Genomic DNA, 23,797 nt, shown 5'->3' with positions numbered 1-23,797 from the left:
GATTCCCCTAAAAGAGAATCAGATCTTCCAGAGAACTGAAGGGCGTAAATTGTTCTTCCACTTCAGGTAAAACTTCAGCATGCCTTCTCCTCAGCATGCCAGTAAATGCTGCCCTTTGGAGCACATTCTCTCCCTCTTTCACCCTCCTTGGTCAAAGTAGAAGATGTCTACACCCGTCCAGAGTCACATCAAGGATTTTCCTTGAGAGGTCTTGGTTTCTGTATTCAACCCTCAAATCTTAGGGCTTCAATCTCAGATATCTCAATTATTCAAAGTGACTTTGGAAACAGTGTATGGGAAAGGTTTTCTGGGCTGTTTTAAAAAGAGAGACTTGATAAGATAACAATATCTTATCAAGTAACAATTACTCATAACCCTGTGTGTGTGTGTGTGTGTGTGTGTGTGTGTGTGTACCTATACATGTACACATTAAACACAGTTCTCAAAGGGTGAATAGGATTATTTTTGCTTACATCTACTTTAATTTTTTTCTATTGTGAAAAGTCATTTGCTTGTATAATTTTTCTGTTCCTGGTTGGAAAGAGCTCTGTGAAGAGAGTCTGGGGGTAGGGGGAGGTGTTGAGTCCATTGCCAGGCTCCCACTGACTTCTATAGGAAGACACATGACATGACTTCAGGCTAGTATAAAAGTAAAACTGTGATGGGTTGAGGGTCAGTTGCAGAGGTTAGCTAGCCAGCTCTGAGCAAAAGAGAGTCTGCAGCGCCCCCCGGTGTCAGGGCAGTGGAAGTCCCAGGCACAGGCAGAAGAAGCAGGATTCTGCGCATCTCAGGAGAGCAGGCCCTGTGGGCAGCCCCGTGGAACAAACTAGGTTCCCAGTGCCAAGGAGCAGTTAAAGCCTTCTTGAGTTTGTTGTTCATATTTCTTCTTGCCAGATACGACATCTGAAAAGCCCATGTCCTGTCCTTTGGCGGCTCACAGAAAGGGCCCAATGTTCTCACACTCACTTTTTCCCCAAGAGAGCAGAGGGTCTTGGGAAAGCCTACTGAGGGGCTCCCCTGGTCCCTTCAGTGTCGGGACAGCCTTGGCGTCTGCAGAACCTCCTTCTCGAGAAGATTCAGAATCAGTGAGGTGCACACATATTTGCTTGGAGGGAGAGGGTAATAAATATATCATTGACAAGGGTTGAAAGCTGTTTACTTCTGGAGGGCTCAATTGTGCGTGTTTTGGGACAATAGAAGCATCATTGGGTTTAAGCAGTAATAAGCGATAAGTTAAATCAGCCACCTTTTCTAAGCACTTTTGTGTTCCAGCACAGGTCAAAATGACAGGTAGCTAGTATTTCATGCCCCAAGGCAGCCGCCATTACTCCTAATGTATAGTAACCTTATATGAGGAGCCTGCATTTCCATAAGGCCAAATCATGTGTCCAGGAAGTACCTTGCCCTGTATTCGAACATCTTGAGGTTTGTCATTGGCGGCAGCTGTCTTACACTAAGGCTTAGGTCAGAGTAACATGTCATGGAGCAGAAAACCCAGGCTGCATTCTCTGGGCACACAGGCTGTGACGCTGTGTGGCTGCCAGATGGTGAGTAGCCGACTGTCATCCAGAAGCCCCATCTCTAACACCTAGCAGAGGGCCAGCCGATCTGCAAGCATCTGTGAAGTGAATAGCGGGTGCCACATTTTATTGCCACCTGAGTGATGCATGTTACACTCCAGGAGGGTTCTCTGTGTTTACAGCCCCCACATGCAAGGCATCCGCAGTTTCTGATCTCCCTCCAATGCTAATTAATAATTGGGGTCCTTCCCTGATCACTTTAAAGGCAGATGGCTGAAGATGTGGTCCCCAGCGTGCACAGCCCATCTAAAGGACTCTGATAGCCCAGCTCCTCAGTCCTTTCTACAGATTCACTGTTCCAGACAGGGAAGGGAAGCCAACTCCCAAACCTGAGTTCATAATTAAGCCTTGAATCAGACTGGACTTTGGCAATGAGCAGAGGACATCCAGACAACAAGTGAAAGGACATTTTACACACAAAAAGAACAGTCACCCACCACTTCCCCTTCCAACCTGAATACATGCTCCTAGATTTTTTTATCTTCCCTAGAAAAATAACCAAATTTAGGAATAAACCAAAAAGGGAAATGGAGATGCCCTTTGAAGTAGAGTGAGATTGATGCCCAGTTTGCCCTCAGTGAAGTAACACTGGCATCTGACCATTCAGTCAATATGCCTGATAAATGCACATCACAGCTTACACAAGACTATTGTGAATGTGCTGAGACCTTTTACAGTGGCCTACACTTGGGGGAACTCATCCGAAATAAGGCCTATTCTAAAATCGTGTTGAATGTCTTATATAACTTATTGTCTACTGTACTAAAAGGGAATAGCAAAATCAGCATGAGTGTACTCTTACCATCATGAAGACAATACTCGCAAGTCAAGACATCTTAAGTCGGAGACCATCTGGTTACTTGAAATGGACCAAGCACCCTCCCATTCACTTGACCGTGAACCTTCTGTGAGTGTTCCCTCCCTTGGCTTCATTCTAACTCTCTTTCCAATACTTCTTCTTGACCCACTGAAAAAGAGTCACTTCCATTCCAAGATCAACCTTTTCTTTTTTCCTCAAAAGGCAGACTATTTTACTTCCCCCTGCTCAGGTAGCCCCATTGTCCTGGCTTTCTTAGGACATTTGCAGCACACATTTTATAGATACCCTGTCCCTGATGTAATGTCAGCTGACATAGAGTGACCAAAGTCACATTCAGGTCTCCGAAGCCTCTGTGTGCTGTGCAGGCATCACAGGAACAGGCTGCTTGCTTTCAGCATCCACACCCTCGTTCCTATGGATGGTGAATATGCAGAGAGGAATGCTTGAACTTGAACATGCAGATGTGCAGAGGTACCTTAAAAATACACCAAATACCTGAAAGTTCAAATAGCTAACTGAATTCTCCTGGTTGAAAACAACAACAATAAAACCTAACTTCAGCTCGAAGACTGTGAACTTTGTCCTATTTAAAATGCCTGTGTGATCTAGCAATAACTGACCAGATGGGCAGATGCCTGCTTGTCCCTGAAGAGTGCATCCTATAGTCTTACCTTCCCTTGATTCCATGGATGCTGCAAGGTTGTCAATCCACTGGCCAAGAGCAGATGGAAAACCAAGTAAATTGAAAGCCAGAGATTGGGTCAGTCTCTTAGGAGTGACCACTGCCATTTGTCCCTGGGCTTGGAGAACCCCAATACTGTGTTTCAATTTTGTTACATAAGAAGCCATTGGTAAAGGAGGAAAGGGCTTTGCCCAAAGGCGTGGCAACTCTTTATGAAGCCCAAGTAACTCAGATGGAAGTTACATTGTCTGTGGAAAGTATTCCTCCCCTTTGTGGGCTTAGAGGGTACCCTGCCCCTAATGACCACTCACTTCCCTCTGAACCTGGCATCTTGTGGGAAGTGACAGTTCCAGAGAGCAAGTGAGAGGGACGCTCTCACGGGGAGCAAAGTCAGCCTGTGCCTCTGGCTGCATCCCGCACAGCGATTAGCCCTGACTTCAAGAGCAACCCGATCTGAACAAGTATGGACTGTTCCTGAGCAGTTAGGACACTGGGATCATGTCACATGTCATGGCAGCTCCTCTTGGAAAGACCAGAGGAGAGGCCTCTGACCTGTGACGAAGACAGGGCTCAAGCCAGGCACTCATATTGAGTTATCTCTCAGGAGACCGCCCATAAAAAAAAAAGCTTCCAAGTTGTTTTGTTTTAAACACTGAAACCAGCTAGGTTTATAGTTACCATTATTATGTTATTTTATTTGTCTTTAATAGAATCTGTACATTGGCATCATACCTGTATGTGTGAGGCTGGGAAGCAAAGGGAACCTAACTCTTCCATCTCACTCTGTGACTAGGGCAAGATGCGCAGAAGGAGCCGACATCCAGCCTAGGGAGAGGCCCAGCTTCACCCTCACGAGAAAGGAGAAGCAAGAGCACAAACTGACCAGGTAAGGGACCTGAGAAAGTGGTCAGTTATTGCTCCATCACACAGACGGACAGAGGGGAGGCTTATGGCCTTTCTGAACCACTGCTGGAAGCTTTGGCCACGATACTGTGATTCTGTGTGTGCATCCTTCCAAAGTCCACATGTTGAAATCCCAATCTCCAAAGAGATAGTATTAGGTACTATCACTTGTCACTGAGCAGTGATGAAGTCACAAGGATGAAGCCCTCAGGAGTAGGATCAGCACCCTAATTATAAAAAAAAAAAAAAAAGCATCCTCATTTCCCTGAGGACACAGGTAAAAAATGTCATCTGCCTTATCAGACCCTAACTCTGCCACCACCTTGACCTTGCACTTCCCAGCCTCCAGAAGCACAGAAAACTTCAATTATTCATTAGCCATCAGTTTATGGAAACTTGTGAAAGTGGCCCAAATAAATTCAGACATGGAAGAACCTCATTTTTTTCTTTTCCCCAGTCTTCAGAACTCAGAAGGCATATTGTGAAAGCTGTTTGGTCCAGCAGCCAGGGAGATTGGGGATCAAAACATTAGTTTTTGACCTGGAACTTCAGATTGGCAAAGAGGCAGGCCAAGTGTTCTGGAACATTCTGAGTACCATGTTGACAACCATTAGAAGCACTGCGTTATCTCTAACAGTATATAAGTCAATTTCGCATCCACTTCCTACTTTCATACCCACTGAACACTTTGGTAAGGTTGACACTAGAAGATGACGTGCCGGTCCAAGGAAGCATAACCTAAACTCAAAGTGTCAGCCACAGCAAGCATTCCACTTCCAAAGGCCTACCTCTTAGTCAACAGCATCACCACATTCTGCTAACCAAGGCTGTTCCAATGGGTGTTTGGAGATCTCCAGTTTAACTTGTATTAGTAAATCAGCCCACTGTCTGACTGTATCTGGGATGTGATGTGAATCATCTAATCCCCTCTGTGTGTGCATGTATGTATGTGGGTACGTGGGTGCATGCAGGCCAGAGAACAACCTCCAGTGTCATCCCTTAGACACGATCCACCTTAATTATTAAAAGGGTATGTCTCTCACTGGCCTGGAACCCATCAAATAGGTTAAGCTGGTTGAAGCAGAGATCTGCATGTCTCTGCCTCTCTAACTCCAGGATTACAAGGATACACAACAACTCCCAGCTCTTGACCAGGATGCTGGTCCTTGGGCAAGGCAGACAGTCCACTGAGTCATCTCCCCAGCTCCATCTCACCTCAGGAGTGCTGCATTGAAGCAAAGTATTCTCTTACCCAGCAAGAGGCAGAAGCCGCTTTATCTACTCAACTCTCAGCCCTGGGAGTGTAAGAGGGTCTTTCAGAAGAGTCACCCAGAGACCTCATAGCTAGAAGGGGCATCTCCCTAGGCCGGCAGCATCTGCCTGTAGCTGGGCCACCTTGTTGTTCTTGGAGACACATGATTTATGCAAGTGCATTTCCATCAACCTAGAAGTTGCTTCCAAAATAAAAATGTTTGGCTTGCAATCTGTTCCTACCGTGTGGAAAGGGCAGACCCACCCACATTCGCCTTTAGCGTGTCCTTATGTTTCCTCCCCTCCTTCTCCTACCCCTCATCCTGCCATCTGACCAGTTTAGTCTCCTTTTATCCCTAAGAAAGTCAACAGTCGCCCTTTAACAGACTCGGGCTTCCTACAGACACTTCCTAAATCACCTGGGAAAATGCAGCAAGTGCCTTCAGTTATTCAGCCCAACTTCTTGCTTTTGACCTATCCAAACTGACCTCTTTCCTCTGTTTATCCTGAAGATTTGTCTTTTCACGTCTTCACCTGACTATGTTATGTAGATGTCTCTACCCGAGACTGTGGTACAAAATCCGGGCAGCCATCACAGGAGACAGAGATTTGGAATACCGTGTGTAATAATTCTAACAAGTAAGGAGTAGAAAGCACAGCGGAGGGGGAAACTATCCTGGCAGCCGCAGGTGCAAACACACCACTCACACCATCAAAGACACCTGGGCCGGCTTTCTAATCTTATCGCCAATAGCTTTATGGAAAAGACCTAGCAAACATACGTGTGGGTGCAGACTACATGTTACCAAGTAACCTGGAAAGTCAGGAGGCTGGTGAAAGGCTCAAGCTAAGCACAGAAGGCTACAGGTAACCAGAGAGTTATGGTTCCAAGAACAATGACAGTTACCATTACTGGGAGATGTCCACCTCCCGGGCACTGGGCCTAGAGTCCTTCACATATACCTTCTATGCCAAACCCTGCTGAGTAGGTGGCATTGCTCCTACTTAAAACTAAAAATGACACCCAGCCTTAAAGAGGCTCATTAATTTTCCTGAAGTCTTAAGCTAATGAGTGAAGAGACAGGAAGTTTTTCTTGGGTTTAAGTAGGGATTCAAACTTCCTCATAACTGTGTGCAATGCTGGCTCCTAGGAGCTCTTTTATGCAAAGTATTTCATCTTCGACTACTCTAGCATACAGTTAAGCAGCAGGCGTTCTCGGGGTCTCTTCTCATCTTTTAGCTTGTTTACGGTCACCATGAGGGGGACTGCGTATAAGCTTGGTCCTGCAAGGCTCCCTGAAATGGAGCCATGAACTGTGGGATACAGAGCAAAATAACAAGTTGGGAGCCACTTGTTATTCAAAGGCCCAGCCAAACACTACAGCACATGCCGGTGAAGCTGGCTGGCTCTCCTTCTCTGGTCCTTTCTGTTTGTTCCCAAGTAATCTGAGATGCTCTTGATGGAGAAATCTGAAGTTCTTATGATAAAGACTCCTCTAACAAGCTTTCTCTCCGGAGGCTCTCGCTCATTTACCCATTCAACAAACACCCTGTGAGCCAGTAGCAAAAGGATCCCAAGCCTTCACTTAAAATGCCTCCAGTGAGACATTAAAACTACATCTGGGGGCAGAACAGTGACTTTCCTGCTTTCAGAATGTGAGCAAGTCACCCCCCTCACTGGTTTGCCTCCGTAGCTTAGCCACAGGCAGAGGGGAAAGCCCTTTAGAGGACATATGGACGCTGACTCCTAAGGGAGAGTATCCTTTAACTAAAACAGGGTTTCCATGCCTACTTTAATCTTGTTGCCAACTGGCTTGAAACACAAGTTAGCCCTCTGGGGTGCCTAGTTAGTCATTTTGAAAAGAATATCTGTTTTTGTGCCTTCATTCTTGAACTATTTATTCTGGGGCGCCTCCAAGCTTTCAAATGTTCTCTTTATTTCCTCAAGTACCTTTCCGTTCAGCCTTAGAGCCAACTCCAGATCTATCATACAATCGCCCCTTCGCCTTAAACCAGTTTGTCAATAACCCAGACAGAAACATTTTACACGTACCTGAATCTGGAATCAAGGCTCCTTCTTGCACTTGGCTGAGGAGAATCCAGGAGCACAACGTGAGAGAGAGGATCTAGGGCCAAAATGGGTAACAAGAACCAAGACTGCCAAATTCCTCCCAGCAAAAGGTAGTCCCCGAAGAACTCTGGATCTCTGGCTGATTTGACAACTCAGGGTAACTTGGAATGTTTGAAAATCAAAGTATCAGGCCTTTCCTTCTTTAAAATCCAGGGGTCAGCTGGTGCTGGACTGGGAAAGAGCCATTCACCCTCTGGCTCTTGCTTTAGAGTGGCAGGAAAATCCCATTGCCCGGCCTGTGGTCATCAGCCCCACAGCGCCCCCTGCTGGGAGAAATGGTTGGGCCTGTTTGTCAAACAATGGTGGATGGCCTGGACAGTGGTTTGGTGGATGGCCTGGACAGTGGTTTGACTAGAAATGCATGATGAGTCTCCCGAAGGAGGAAGATAGTACGTGGGTGCATGCCTGGTTCTCGGGACTTACAATGGCCTCTGTGTCAGAGGAAACTACAAAATGTAGAATTTATACTTTGATTTTATTTTCATTTCAGAACCTGCAGACTTGGATTTGAATCTGGCAGGCTTTTAGTATTCGTGCACCCTACTAGCCATGAGGGAAGCCGCAGCTAAGGACTTCCCTAGGAGGCTCAGATGCTGGCTGTTTGTCCTGCCGACGGTTCCTGGAATGGTTTTCACCCTCTTATCCCAAGAGAACGAAACAAATACCCCCAAACACAGCCAAGCACCAGGAAAGTAAAGAAGTCCATGTCAGAGGGGAAATGTGTGTGTGTGTGTGTGTGTGTGTGTGTGTGTGTGTGTGTGTAAAGCATTCTCCTTTGGATTAGCAGCAAACACACATACTTAAAGATGTCATTTCTCTACCTGCAGGAAGTCACAGTAAGGGGACTCCACTGGGAATGATTAAATGTTCTAAGAAGCTCTGTAGTAATCAAAAGCAACAATTTAGCCACAGAACCGGCAGCTTCTGGTAACTGTTCTTCTTCTAAATCAGTTTTATAAGCAGTTAAACTGTCAAGCCCCAGGTTTTATTCACTGATGCAATTTAAATACCAACTTTGACTCAGAGCCCTTCTTTGTATCTGAATGCCTAATTCATTCCAGCTTCTTGCTTCCCTTTGCAAAGAACAAGGAAAAAGAAAAGACACAGTTCTGAAGGGAGACAGACAGTCTCAGGAAAGGCGAGGGCTCAGTGATGTTCATCTGACCAGAATCCACTGTGTTCTGAAAGAAGTGCAGAGAGAGGAATTTGTAGTCTTTCCCAGGCAGTAGAGCAGGGACACAGGTGAACATGGCAAATCTATTTTTGGCTTCAGGAGATGAGCTGTTGCCCAAAGGGTGGCTTTGTAACCTACTTGAACCCTGCTAACTCTTAGCAATAAGAAGGCTGGTTATTGACTGCTGGGCAGGGATATATCATTGACCACCAGCACCATATGAAGATGATCACCTCCTAAGGAGCAAAAAGACACATTTTCCCAATCCTGGCCTTTTCACTGGCTTAAGCCTATTTCTTCTCCCCCACTCCACGCCCTTCTGAGTTTCTTTCCCAAAGTAGACAATTCAATTACACCAGCATTCCCTGGGATGGAGATAATAAGAGGAAGTGAAAATAAATTAAGCTAGTCCCGATCCTCGGAGAGATCTGAAAGACAGTAAGCAGGCAGACTAGAAAACACTTAGCACTATCTGATCTAATGATGTGCTGAGAGAGGCCTGAACAAAGCACATCAGAACAGCCCCCCAGGAAGAAGCCCATCGCAGTAGTCACCCTCTTAAGAATCTACCCCGGCTTCCCTCACACGGATAGGACCATCTATTCAGTTATGGGTGAATGTTAAGTGCACCGTGTTAATCCTAACAGAGGACTTTGCAAAAATCAACTAGTCCTCAAATATTCTTACCACCCGTGAGAGCCATAGAAAGAAGAGAATAAATAATCAAGATATTTGAAAGCTGTAATTGCTGCCACGAAGGAAGAAAATAAGAAGACTGGGGTAGAATTGAGAAAGGGAGACCAGAAAGCCCCTTCTAGGGAGTGGCATTGAAGCTGATCATCAGAGAATGCTCTAGAAGGCACTAACTAGCTGTCGATGGTAGGAGAACAATGGAAATAAATGGTCTTAGAAGGAAAATGGGTAAGCAAGATGCAGGCATGGCTTGGGAAAATCTGAAAGGTTGGAAGCTATGCAGTCTCCAAGAAAGCAACAGCTGCTGCCTGGGCTAAAGCCATACCTGTGGCAATGCAGAGAATGGGCAAGGCTTAAGGAACCATTTGGAGAGAGGGGCTTACCTGGTAAGCTGGCAGATCAGAGCTGAGAGGAGAGAAAAGTTCAGGGACAAAGCTTTATTTCTGACTTCAGTACTATGGCAGCACTGTTGGCTGAGATGGGGGTGGGGAGTGGGGGAGCGTGGAGCTTGAAAGGAAGTAGGGGTGAATCTACAGGGAAAAATATCAACAGTTCCACTGTGGTACATTCATCCCCATGTACCTATGTGTTAAGCAAATAGGAACACCAACAAGGTCATGTAATCTGTTAGTCTAGGGTTAGAAAAAGACCTGAGTCATTCTTCAGAAGGTTTCAAGGGAACAGTGATATGGAAATGTTCCAGAAAGAATCCAAAGAGAATTTAGAGCCCAAAAGGCAACAGAAATAGATTGCAGCCAGGAGGTGGGGAGATAGCTCAGTGGTTAAACATCTTGTTATAGAAGCATGAAGACCAGAGCACAGAGCCCCAGCACCCACATAAAGACCCAACCAGCACTTAGTACTCTGGCACTCAGATGCACAGAAGGGAAGAGACAGGAGGATCCTGAGACTTGCGGATCAAGCAATCTAGCTAATTGGTGAGTTCCGGGTTCAGTTGAGAGACTCTGCCTCAAAAACTAAAGTCGAGAGTAGTAGTAGAGGAAGATGTCTGCTGTTAACCTCCGGTCTCCACATGCACATAAATGGATGCGAGTATTCACATGTGCATATACCACACACACACACACACACACACACACACACCCTCTCTCTCTCTCTCTTTCTCCCTCTCTCTCTCTCTCTCTCTCTCTCTCTCTCTCTCTCTCTCACACACACACACACACACACACACACACATAGACAGACAAACACACCACTAAGTCCAAGAACGTCTTCTACACAGATGTTACATAATGACCTGGGTCTAAAGGGAGAAAAAGGACAATTCCAGCTAAGGAGATATGTGAAGACTTATAAGGGAGAGGATAGAAGAAAATGTCAACCACTGGCCAATAAGGATATCATATTCAGCCTTCTGACAATGATGCTACAGAGGCAGGATAAACCGGCTCCATCTTCAGATGATTGATTGACTACATGAATTTGGCCACTTAGGCAGGTCGTGTTTCCCTTCTTCTCCACTGTGAGCCATCTTCCTATGTGTACTGGCTAGTCTTATGCCAACTTGACACAAGCTTGAGTTATCTGAAAAGAGGGAACCTCAATTGAGAAAATGCCTCCATAAGATCACTCAATAAGTCACTGTCTTAATAAGTGATGAATGGAGGAAGTCCCAGCCCAATATGGGTGGTGACATCCCTGGGCTGGTGGTCCTGGGTTATATCAGAAAGCAAGCTGACTAAGCTACCAGGAGTAAGCCAGTAAGCAGGGCTCCTTCATGCCCTCTGCATCAGCTCTTGCTTCCAGGTTCCTGCTTTGTCTAAGTTCCTATCCTAACTTCCTTTGGTGACTAACAGTGATATGGAAGTGTAAGCCAAATAAACCCTTTCCTCCCCAACTTGGTTTTGGTCATGGTGTTTTGTCACAGCAATAGCTGCCCTGACTAAGATGCAAGGCACTCTTCTCTCCCCTACAGAAAGCCCAAAGCAAGCAAAGAACTGATTTAGGTTCTAATTCTTTGCTTCAACATAATCTTCCATGAGAGTTAATCTGAATGCCTTCACTGACCCAGCATTTCCCTCAGCATATCAACATGCTGAACTCACACACACTCAAGCTCAAAGAATCTAAGGTGCTTCATGTATCAAATTCCCTACTCACACCTCTTCCTGATTGCTGCTCAAAATAATGATAGTAATAATAACTTCAAGGTGGAGGGATGGGTTAAGAGCATTGGATGAACTTGCAGAGGCCCCAAGTTCAGTGCCCAGCACCCAGTGTCTGGCAGCGCACAACCACATGTAACTTGAGCTCCAGAGGACCCAATGACCTCTTCTGGGGGCACCTGAACACACTTGTGCATACCCCCAGAACACATATATGCACATAAATAAAAACAAACCCTAAGAAAAAAAACCCCTTTCATTCATTTTTGCTCTACCTACTCACAACACCAGCAGCATCACTTCAGTGGTTCTGGTCTGGCCATGGTAGTCTCAAGACTGATTCATCTAATGACCACTTGGCAGAATTTGCATTTCAGTATGTCTCTAACAGGCAACACTGTCAGCCACTCTGGGACACCCGGTCCCTTCTGATCCCTTTCCTTACTTCTCTGCATGTCACCATTTTAATTATATTCATCTGCCACCTCTGCAGACATGACCACTCCCTGGGATCCTTCCTTGGCCCCATTCTTTCCTTGTTTCATGGCCAGTGAGAATGAGTTTGTTACCTCCACCATTACAGTTTCACTCCATAAAGACTCGGATGCTCACGTGAGCATCTCTGCCTGGTGTCCCACATTTTAGCCTAGCAATGAGATAAATTCTTTATCTTCTTCCTTTAAGGGGTCATTCCTCCCCTGAATTTCTTCTCTGCAGTTGCCCTTTCCCATGTTTGCTTAACCCAGAAACACGAGAGCTGCCTTTCTGCTCTGTTTGCGTCCACAGACACTTGGTCATCGAGTACTCCTAGCAACCCTAGACCGTTCACCTCGTGTCCTGATTCTTCCCGAGATCTTCTCAGTGTGTCCACCCAAGTTATCGCTCTTGTCTTCTCACTGGTCTCAGTGACCCTGCCACATGCTTCCGTTCACTCAGATCCCACCAACATTATTATAATAAATAGAGACTCGGCAATAACCTGCATGTCTAAAAACGGCTGGCTAAACTGATTACTAGATAACATACTGTGATTTATTATTAGGAATTGAAATACATGTTTTATATGTAGTATATATTATACATAAGTAAGCCGATATATACATACATAGCACAAACTTAGACACTTGAAGTATTGGGGTAAATAAACAATAAACTACAAAAGACTATAGAATAGCCCAATTTGCATATTAAGATTAAGATTTCAAACACAAAGAGGGTTTCAAGGGGACAGAATCAAAGAAGGAGGTATGCTTTGCCTTTATGCCCTTCTGTAAAATATGTTTGTTTTTAAGAATACTCATATTTTGTCTTATGGGGAGGGAATGGTAAAATATTTGTTAAAAACAATGTTTGACAGTGGCTACCAAGTCCTTCAGATCTACATTTTATTTCTATAATCAAAATATACTAAATTATATTTAAATCTAACCCATGTATATTAAATCTAACCCATGACCTCTTTACCCAAATACTGGAAACAGGCATTATACTGTCTTCCATGACAAATAGTAGGTGTTAAAGAAGGCTAGCTTGCTTTACTTTCTGTTACCCTGCAGTTGAGCCCCTTGAACTGAGCTGTACTGCTAAAACCACAAGCATGGTGACCACTAGTGTCATGGACTCAGAACAGAGCTGAGGGACACGAGAAAACTAAGTGACACCCACCGAGGTGTCATCTCAAGAACTTGAACTGTGTACAAAAGTGGACGTCCTTCCATCTCGGAACACATCTTCCTCTCCACCAGTGGAGCAGAGGTAACGATTCACAAGGGGGCTTTGCAGATGCTGATAAAGTGCCCGACCTAGGTCACCAGAGCACAGCAGACGCTCCAGAGAGGGCTCATCCGGTTTATTGCTCACTTTCCCCAGATAAAGGATCAAGGGACAACATCAGTAGGAATAGAGAAACGGCTGCTGTCAAGCCTTGCAAGTATCAATAGCAGTTATACTCTGGCCTCACGATGCATTGTTTCTGGCTCACCTCATTAAACTCACCACACCAGACAGGAGACAGACAAATGTAACCAGAGTTAATTAGCTCATCTATTAACTTTCATGTTTTTGCTTGCTTGTTTTGTAGTAACAACACTTAGACTATAGTCCCAGCAATTTTTAAATATACAATACAGTGCTATTAGCTGTGGTCCCTGTGATGTGATCTGGGAACTTGAGCAAGGGAGCATAGCAGATGAAATGCTTGCCATACAAGCATGGGGACAGGAGTCTGGACTCCCAGCACACATATAAATGGAGAGCAGATCAGGTGTGACAGCTATTTGTGAACCCAACACTCAGTGGGCTTAGCCAGGGGATCCTTGGAATCAACTGGTCAAAGATGTGAGTTCTGGGTTCAGGTGAAAAGACCCTGTTTTAATATATAAGGTGGAGAGCAATCATGAAACACACCCAACATCAACTTCGGAGCAGCACACCCATGAAACACTCACATATGCTCTCTCTCTCTCTCTCTCTCTCTCTCTCTCCCCCCCCCCCCTCTCTCTCTCTCTCTCTCTCACACACACACACACACACACACACACACACACACCTTTAAATGTATTCACCTTGTGTGTCTGAAGTTCTGGGAATTCTATATGCAATAACTGGCATAGCACACCCTTTTGCTACAGAGGACAGCATTGGGGAGGCTGTCGTCCATCTCAATACCCAGGCTGAAAGCAGCTGTGATGGTCATATGGCTGTTTCTCAAACACTTGCATGAGGAAGAAAATGGCCACTGAGGCTCATTATCCAGATGCCCAGGCCTTCAACTTCAGAAAAGAAGGATTCACTAGCTTCCATGTTAGGAGAACCAAACTAACAGCTCTTGGATATGTCTTCTTCTGAAACGTTGCATTTTATCCATCTAGAACTGTGTCCCTGTCTCAGATGAATGGCTGGTTAATGCAGGAATAGAAAACACAAAGGTTTATCTTTCCTCAGTCAGGGGGCACCTGGAAGTGCCTTCCTCACCCCAGCTCATCCTGAGGTGGGTTGAGGTCTTGGCTGAGTTTCCCCACTCCCTCTGTCCATTCACGCTTCCTTTACTTCAACCCCACAGACTTCCAATAAGCCTCACACAAGTCTGCCTCCAGCTCAGAATAAACTCCCCGCACCCCACCAGCACCAAAGTTCTTAACCAAACACGTCATGGCCTGTGGGGAAAAATCCAAACTTATGGTTTAGTTCAGGTAAACTCCAGCAGTGATCAGTCCTCTATTTGAAATGTTTGCATTTGATCTATGAGCATAACACCCTGAACACACCCGGCCTCATCTGAAATGCTTATTATGGTCATGATCTTAAAATCGATGGTTAGCTCAGTTTTATGACTCCACAATGGTTTAAAAAATGTTGGCTAATGGATGACTTTGAATTCCAAGAAAACACTGGGAATTAGATCCGGTCTATAATTCCATCACTCTCAAATCCATTCTTAGAAGTTGGTCCAATGTTTATGCTTGACATTTGTTTTCTAGAACCCATGTTGCATATAAATATAAACTAGAGCTGCAGCCTTCGCCAGAGCCGTCCGTCACTATGGACCATCTGAACTGTATGCTGTCAACTGATACCCATCCATTTCAGCCCTAAGCAAGCACTTCATTTAGAATGGCTCCCACCCGCTTTTCTATATAATCTGGCCATCAAATCCCAACTGGCCATTTAAGTGAAGACTGAGATAAAAACAAGCAAACAAACGATCACTAAGGTTTAGAAGGCTGACTTCCCCTGGTACTTAATAGGGGATGCTGCCCTTCCTTCATGTGTCCTTCTTCCTTATCTCCCCTCAGCACGGCTACTCCTGTTTCAAATTCCTCCGGTTTGATGTCTACAAACTGGGACATGACAATAGCTTGCCATTACCTAAACTTCCTCTGACGTTGTTTTACAGTGCCATTTTCTCTGAAGCATCCTCATTTGAAGATAAGCTAATTTCTTTCCTTCTTGGGCATAGCCTGTGACATTTGTCATAAGCCTGTTTCTCCAGGGGCCCTTGCTTTCTCTTATCAAAATGACCAGGGACGGGCACTCACAGAAATGAAAAAAGAAAAGGAAGGAAGGCTTATTAAAGTTGAAGGAAATATAGCATAATTGTAAAATATAGAAACTTCTACAGTTAGATGACAAGGGGAGGAGGGGCAGGGGCTAGGAACCCAGTAACAGCATTTAATCAAAACTTCTAAGTTTCAGTGTCTCTCTCTATATATAAAATGAGCATAATATTATGAACTTTCCAAAGATTAAGTTAAGTCATAGACATGCAGTCATGTGAGGTTGACATCTTCCAACACTTCAGTATATGACAATTATCCCATTACTATCAGACTGTGTGTGTGTGTGTGTGTGTGTGTGTGTGTGTGTGTGTGTGTGTGTGTGGTGGAGAAACTCTGTTTAACTAAAAGCGAATGGGATGCTGTGCTGTGCTGTGCTGTGCTGTGCTGTGCTGTGCTGTGCTGTGCTGTGTTGTGTTGTGCTGTGTGACCTGGGATTTCCTAAGGATGGAAGGGCTTCCTAAGGGAGTTACATTTCCATGGACATTTACTGTTCCCTGTTGGGTGATCAGAAAACAGGAGGCTAGAGGGATGGCATTGTGAGTACAGCACTTGTTCTTTCCAAGGACCAGAATTCAGATCCTAGTACCTAGTTATAACAGATTGTAACTCCATCTCCAGGGAACCCAGAGCCCTCTTCAGCATGGGAAGATACCCAAACACACACAAAAATAGACAAATGGAAACAAATCTTAAAACTACAGCACACAGATCCAGATCTCGCCAATTCAGAAGGTGTCCTGAGGTCATCACTGTCTGCACTATAGCAAGTCACTGCCCTGAGTTCACCACAACTGATGACTGCTGAAGGCTCAGCTACATTTGCCACAAAGAAGCACAGAAGCATAGCTCAGCAATCAGCCCATGTGGTCTTCCCAGGGCTGCTCTAAGTCACTGTGTAGTGATGAGGCAAAGCCATTAGCTTTGTAGAAATCAATAATTATGGAGGAGCCCTATTAAGTGCAACTGGGGGCAAAGTTAAAGGAAAAAAGAAGTGGTTAGGGGAAGGAGTGGTTATGGGTTAAAAAGAAAAACGGGGGCTGCAGAGATGGCTCAGTGGTCCTCAATCTTTCTAATGCTGTTCCTTTATGTTACGGTGGCCCTCAACTATAAAATTGTTTTTGTTGCAACTTCATAACTGTACTTGTGCTACTGTCCTAAATCATAATGTAAGTATGTTTTTGGAGATAAAGGTTCACCAAATGGGTTGTGACCTATGGGGTTGAGAACCACTGGCTTAGAAGTTTCTGCTCTCACAGTGAACCTGAGCTCTGTAGCCTGCATTTGCATGATCACACACATCATCTCCAGTTCCAGTTGCAGGGGGACAAAAGACCTCTTCTGACTTCTGTGAGCACCAAGCACATGTGTGACACACACATGTACACAGGCAGGAATTTTATACATTAAATAAGAATAAATACATTATTTAAAGTTTCTCGAACTACATAACATGCTGACAAAGTCTTGCAAGCTCGAACGGTAGAAGCACTTAAGCAGTAGACTATAGTAACAATGCAGTAGCAAGCTTGCACTCTCGGTTGCTGCCCCAGAGGTTGGGGTAAGGGGGTGTTTATAGGTTATGAGTGCCATGGCCTCCCAACAACTGTGCCCAACATGAATGCACATGTTCTGTCTCAGGGTTCTGCCAGTCCTCATCTCCAGCTCACCGGTGCCACAGAGACAAAGGAGCATGGCCCACTAGCTAAGGGCGTGGCTCCACGACCCCTGAATTTAAGATCTAAGACATTTGGGGCCAGTTGCTAAATTATTTTATGCCACAGTTGCTATTTCTAGAAAAACAGGACTAATAGCAATGCTATATCATATACTAAAAGAATTAAGTTACTTTGTGGCTGCAAAGTACTTTTAAAGTTGGTAAAGCTGTTGGGCCTGGTGAATGGCACAGGCCTGTAATCCCAGCTTCTTAAGAAGCTAAGACAGGAGGGATAGCAAGTCCAAGGCATGCCTGGGCTGAGAGCGAGTTCTAGGCCAGCCTGAACACCTTACAGAAATCTTGTCTGAACTCTGGGGCACGGGGTGGGGTGAGGTGGAGCAGACATGAAAAGAATGAGATATAGCTCAAAGGTAAAATCCCTGCCCGTCGGGTGAAATCTGTAGCACCAAATACGCACTCATACATGTGTGAATGCATACCTACACATGCCCACACACATACATGTGTGAATGCATACCTACACATGCCCACACACATACACGTGTGAATGCATACCTACACATGCCCACACACAAGTACACATTCATACATGTGTGAATGCATACCTACACATGCCCACATTCATACATGTGTGAATGCATACCTACACATGCCCACACACAAGTACACACTCATACACATGTGAATGCATACCTACACATGCCCACACACAAGTACACATTCATACATGTGTGAATGCATACCTACACATGCCCACACACAAGTACACATTCATACATGTGTGAATGCATACCTATACATGCCCACACACATACATGTGTGAATGCATACCTACACATGCCCACACACAAGTACACACTCATACACATGTGAATGCATACCTACACATGCCCACACACAAGTACACATTCATACATGTGTGAATGCATACCTACACATGCCCACATTCATACATGTGTGAATGCATACCTACACATGCCCACACACAAGTACACACTCATACACGTGTGAATGCATACCTACACGTGCCCACACACAAGTACACACTCATACACGTGTGAATGCATACCTACACGTGCCCACATACAAGTACACACTCATACATGTATGGATGCATACCTACATGTGCCCACACACAAGACACTGGGTTGTAGTCACATGATAAATGAATTGTCAGAAAAGTTAGTTCTACTGACTTGTTATCACACGATAAATGTATCAAGGCAGAAAAGTTTGCCTTAAAATCCAATTTGCTAGGGAAGCGAAAGTCAGGAATTTGGGACTGCAAGTGGTTCAACCATTGCTAGCTGCCCCTCCAGAAGACCCAGGTTCGATTCCAAGCACCCACATGGACACTCACAACCACCTGTAACTACAATTGCAGGGCTTCTGACACCTTCTTCTGGCCTCCAAGGGTGCCACGCGTGCTTGTAACACACAGATATAACTGCAGGCAAAACACCCAGACACATAAAATAAAACAAAAGAAAAATAAAAGAAAAATTCAGCCCTGGGAATTGCTTTGCAAGGAGGCAAATAATTCGAACATTTTCAAAATCCTCTGAGATTCGAAATAAGAACACACTTGGTCTGTAGTGTCCAGCATGTCACTTTCAAGGCTACACATAAAGCTAAGCCAAGACAGACAGAGGTTCTGACTCTGGCTCCAGTTCTGTGATCCTGGGAGAAAGCAGAGGCCAGGGACCAGGAACAGGAGCTCGGGATTCAAAGTCTCATGCCAGATTAGGGACAGTGAACGACAGATGGCCATCCTGACCAATGGAACAAAAGAAAGTCCAGCCAGCCATTTAAATGAATCCTTTAATATACATGATGCACAGAGACAATATCTACATCTTTGTCCCTGAGGACTTCCTGTAAGATCTTTGCCACCATCCATCCTAGAGAGGACAGGGCTTGACACAGATCAAGTCCAGCTGCCCAAGTAGAGTTCATTCCCTTCTCTTTTCAAAGGCCAGTCCTTGCTCAATGAGTCTATAATCCAAGGCAGCTGGCGGCATCACTGAGAACTCCAGATGACAGTTCAGCAGACAGTCACTGCATCTGCTTGTCTAAGTGAGGCATTAAGTAAACAAATGAAAGAAAGAAAATAAGAAAACATCGATGCCTTTGAGAAATAATCTTGAAAATATAACAAAACACTATGTAAAAAAAAAAAAAAGACACATCATTTAAAAGATTTAAACTCTCCCTCGAATTGGCTGGGGCCCGTTGTCTTCTCCGATGTTATATGAAGCCAACCAGACAGGTTGATAGTGAGATATCAGTCCTTTTCTCTTCTGCTGACAAATATGCAGCCCATCTGCCTCCGATCAATAACAAAGCACGTGGAGACGGAGCCATGAGATATTTTTAAACACTCCCCCTAATTAATTCATTCCAAGAACTTGGCGCTCAGAAAGCTGCAGGGTAAAGGGCGGGCAGAGGGAGGGGAGAGCAATCTCACAACCCTGGTAAATAAAGAGATTTGCTGTAATCTGGATTCCAAACCCTTTCTGTGAAGCATGCCTCCTGCCCTCGCCCCACCAACCCCCACCCCCTTCAACAAGCTGTTAAGGGCAGGGAAGGGACAACTGTAAGCAGGCAGGCATTGCCTGACATTGGTCAGGCATATTGTTCAGACCATGAAGACAAGTTCTTGAAATGCAAACCTAAAAGCGATTTTTTAATCTTGAGAGAACTGTGTTCCTACCTACGAAGGCTAGAAGATTTCAGGTTCTCTATGTTTCATTCGATTAAAATAACGATAGCAGTTGATTGAAATGGCGATTCGATTCATTCCAAGAGGCGAGGCAATCCAGGGAGAGAAACAATTCACTCCAGAAACCAATTTAGTTTGCCTTTAAAGGGAGGAAACTCAGACGTCTTTACACTGATACAGCCTGGGGGAGGGGGACCCGCATAGGGAATTGTCAAGAAATTAGCCTGTGCTGAGCCTTGAACAGTGAAGAAGCCAAGCATATCTGAAACTGGAGGCTCTAAGGCATACTGACCCAGAGCACTGCTGGAGTACTGCTTGCTTGTGTGGCCAGGGTCTCATCTCTGCCAGGTCTGACATATCACTAAGTGCGAAGCCAAAGGAGAGGGCACCTCACCCTCCAATGGGAGGGGAAAACAAGGTGCTCAGACCCACCATTTGGTTTGTAATGAGCTGCCATTTCTACTTTGCAAGTCTCATTTGGATTTAGAAATTATTTCTGGAGAATTAAGCTTTCAACTGCCCACAAGAGATTGCCTTGGTAAACAAGGACTGGCTTTATCATATAGCTCCACTCATGTCCATTTTACCCAAGGAAGACAATTTATTCTTGAGAATGGGAAATGAACTCCAGTGGAGCCTGAGGCATGCAATATGCAGGCCCTTCTAGACCCCCATCTCCCGTGCCCTCCACTCACCCTGTAATAAGCCTACTCTATGAGCCCATCCCCCTCCTCCCTTCAATTTCATTCTGGGCAGGGGGGGGGGGGAGGCAAGTGCTGTGTTTATTTTTATGCACTGGGAATCATAAATTCAGGGGTCTCCCTTGGCAGGGTATTTTTTGCTGTCAGCAGTTTTCAGTTTCACTTGTTCTCTAAGTCAGACTGAAACCCAAGCCTTCCTGATTGGAGCAGCCCTGACCCCTTGGCTCCTGGGAGCTGATCAGAAGATAGATTGCCAGGAGTCTCTGATGAATGTGGAGACCGGGCTATCCCTATCCCTTAAAAACATATTTCTAAAATGGTTGTCTCTTCAGCATCTGGTCACTCTACTGTGACCCAGTCAATAACAGACAAAACCCTGCCTGTCACCAGCGACTTGTAATCTCTTTCCAATTTGGGTCAGGAACCTAAAAGCCACCATCTCAGTGATTCCAGTCACACCCAGGACTCAGCAGCAACAGCAGCAGCAGCAACAACAAACAAAAGACATTCAGCTGTCAAATTGAACCTTGCTTCTATAGGAAAACACTTCTCAGAACCTGAAAACTATGAGAGCCACTGCTGAGTTTTACAAAAGCCATGCTGATGTTCCCAGTGAAACACAATCAGAAACTTCAAATAACCGGACAGTAATGCTCTGTAAGATGGCAAAGATCAAACGCAGAAGCTATGAAAGTATTCTAAAAAGGCCACTTGCTGGATATATATATATAAAGATTTCCAAAAAAGCCAACAATAGGCACCATCCAGGGCTCACACTTTCATTACTGACAACTGACATTTCCAGATGATACCCCAAAGCTATGCCAAATCCCAGAATCATCCTGGAAAGATAACATTTTGTTGTACACAGTTTTGAGCTTTCAAGTCTATTTCACTGGCTCGCTTACTTCATGCAGCTATTGAAAGAAGTGAATGTAAAAATATACAAATGAGCTTTGAAAAGAGTGCTAAAGAACTGTATCCGTTGCCTCTAATAATTCGACAAAAAAAGGAGTAATTAGCATATGCTGTTGGTGGCAACGTGAACACCAGATGAACAGTCCCCAGATCGATTGGTTTAATATACCACCCCATTACCCCAGCATCCCGGAGCTGAGCTGAGCTGAATGTCTATAAACCGAAAGCATGTAATTACATTGCTATTTCTGTATCCTTATAAGCAATGTATATTTCAGAAAAAAAAAAACAGCTTTAATATTGTTAGAAGACAAAGGCTGACAAAAGAGACCATCCTGGAGATGCTTCCTGGGTTTCTGTTACAAGGTGCATTACCCAAAGATATCAGAAGGGGCCAACAGATCTCACCAACTCAGGAGAACAATTTAGTACTAAAAGTCTCCACTGAGACAGCCTTCAGAAAGCCCTCTCCAAGGCTATTTCTGCCTCTTTATCTCGACCAGAGAGCCCAGCAGGTCCATTCTACTGAACAGAGACTCTGCAAAGGCTTCTGGGAGAAAAGAAGGGTTTCCAGAATGTTTCCAGCTGACTGATGACTGCCCCTAAATAATATATTTTTCTACATTTGTTTCCGGTTTTTAGATTTTTTTTTCCAATTCTTTCATCTCTTAAATACAAGTTCCTTTGACAATCATTTCCTAACCTTGCACAATGCACAAAGGTGGCACTAGCTGGACTAGTAATGGTTTCAGTCCTGAAAATCGCACCTGCTTTACTCTGAATGTCAAACCATTTGGCAGCCATGGATGGAGTTTGGGGGTGTTTGTTGTCCTCTCTTTTCCCCTCTGGCCACCAGAATCGACAATAAGTTGGTTGCAGCATTTGGAAGACAATATTTTTCAAAGATGTTTTCCAACTGAGACTCTAAAGGCAGAAATAATTCAGGAAGGGTCCTGTAGATAGCCTGAAATACCTTTATACCCATTCTAAGATGAAAGCCTTTAAAACCAAACACAGAAGTGTGCTGATGTTAAGTCATGTGGGCTCCTAATATGTAATTCTAGAGATATGTTTGAGCACATGATACTGCCTTCCTTGCACACAAGCACCAAAGTAGAGCACCTTTTCTGATAAGTAACCACTCCAAAGGTCCACACTGGTAAATAAGCAATGTGAAGAAATTTTATGTCAGACAAGATGCGAGGCATGTTTGGAAAGATTCGTGGGATGAGAGAAATAGATGAATAGGTTCTTTCTCTTGGATGAAGATGGGCAGATTTAGACGTATTTTCTTTGTCTGAGGTTGGAATCTCGATGTCTGGCTTTAAACACCATCTTTCCACTCACCACCCACCACCTCACCGAAAGTTGGCGGAGTTTGATTTCTATTAAACATGCCCCCAGAAAATGCCAGAACCAAGGACTCGAGTATACAGTCCCGAGAAGACCCTCATACTTGCTTTTGAGGTCACATGTAGGTTCACCGATCTCTCCAAAGCAGCTAGTGCCATTTGTGAAGTAGCCCAAAAGCTGGGGTCCCTAGTTATTATTTTTATTCTGTTCTAGGCTCCGGGAAGCCTGAGAAGTGCATTTGGGAGACAGGACCAGGATACCTTGGAATGAGTATTCAAGGGACTTGTGCATCCCCCATACTCTCCCCTTGCTAAATACAGTTGTCCTACCACAGAAATGATCATCATGCCAACTGCAGCCTCAAGAGGCGAGGGGCGCCTCCAAGGCCACAGGCAAAATAAAAATGCCAGTGATAGTCCAGATAGTTTGGAAACTCTTGCTCCAAGCTACAGGTTTCCTTCCCTCCTCTCGGGAAGCACCCAAATCTCTTCCACTCTTCCTTGCAGCTCGCCAGGGAAATTCTAATATCCAAAGGCAAAGACCTCTTGGGCTGGGGTCTTGCCATCATCACCCCACACACACACACACACACACACACACACACACACACACACACACCCGTGCGCGCCCAAAGCTAGCATTCAAGGCTGTGCGCTTCTCTTCGCCCCGCCCCGGCTCTGATCCTGGCTCATTCATTCCAACTGGTCCCCTCCTTGCAGCCCAGGCAGTGTTTCCTGCAGGCTCCGTGGACAATTCTTTATTGTCTTTAAATCTCTGAAGTAACCTCCACGGTTTCTTTTCACACTTTTTCACCCCTTTCCGTTAAATCCTCCCGGTCCTCAAAAGACAGCTAGTCTACCAAAGAAACCAGACCCCTTTCCCACCACCTCCAGCGCTCTGCTAGGGTTTCAGGGGTCCAGGGTCACAGTTCTCTGTCCCCATCTGGGATAGGGCAGCACCACCCCGCGCGCGGCTCCCTCTTCCCCATGGGCACCCAGAAAAGCTCTCAC

At 45.0% G+C, this 23,797-nt stretch overlaps 1 protein-coding gene and 1 long non-coding RNA gene across 6 annotated transcripts in view; both read right to left on the bottom strand.

The window, feature by feature from the left end:
- The window catches only part of Slc1a2 (solute carrier family 1 (glial high affinity glutamate transporter), member 2), a 132,546-nt gene that overhangs the window by 107,686 nt on the left and 1,063 nt on the right, over positions 1-23,797 (bottom strand). The gene's annotated exons all lie outside the window — the stretch shown is intronic.
- LOC115489466 lies at positions 493-23,791 on the bottom strand. Its single transcript, XR_003953884.1, has 2 exons — positions 19,807-23,791; positions 493-19,165 (listed from the first exon to the last, which is right to left on the bottom strand). It is a non-coding gene; the product is annotated as an uncharacterized LOC115489466 (long non-coding RNA).

The sequence above is a fragment of the Mus musculus genome, chromosome 2 (assembly GCF_000001635.26).
Source record: "Mus musculus strain C57BL/6J chromosome 2, GRCm38.p6 C57BL/6J".
Taxonomy (NCBI): Eukaryota; Metazoa; Chordata; class Mammalia; order Rodentia; family Muridae; genus Mus; species Mus musculus.
The sequence above is the reverse complement of the archived record's forward strand: the minus strand, read 5'-3'. Positions and strand labels throughout refer to the sequence as shown.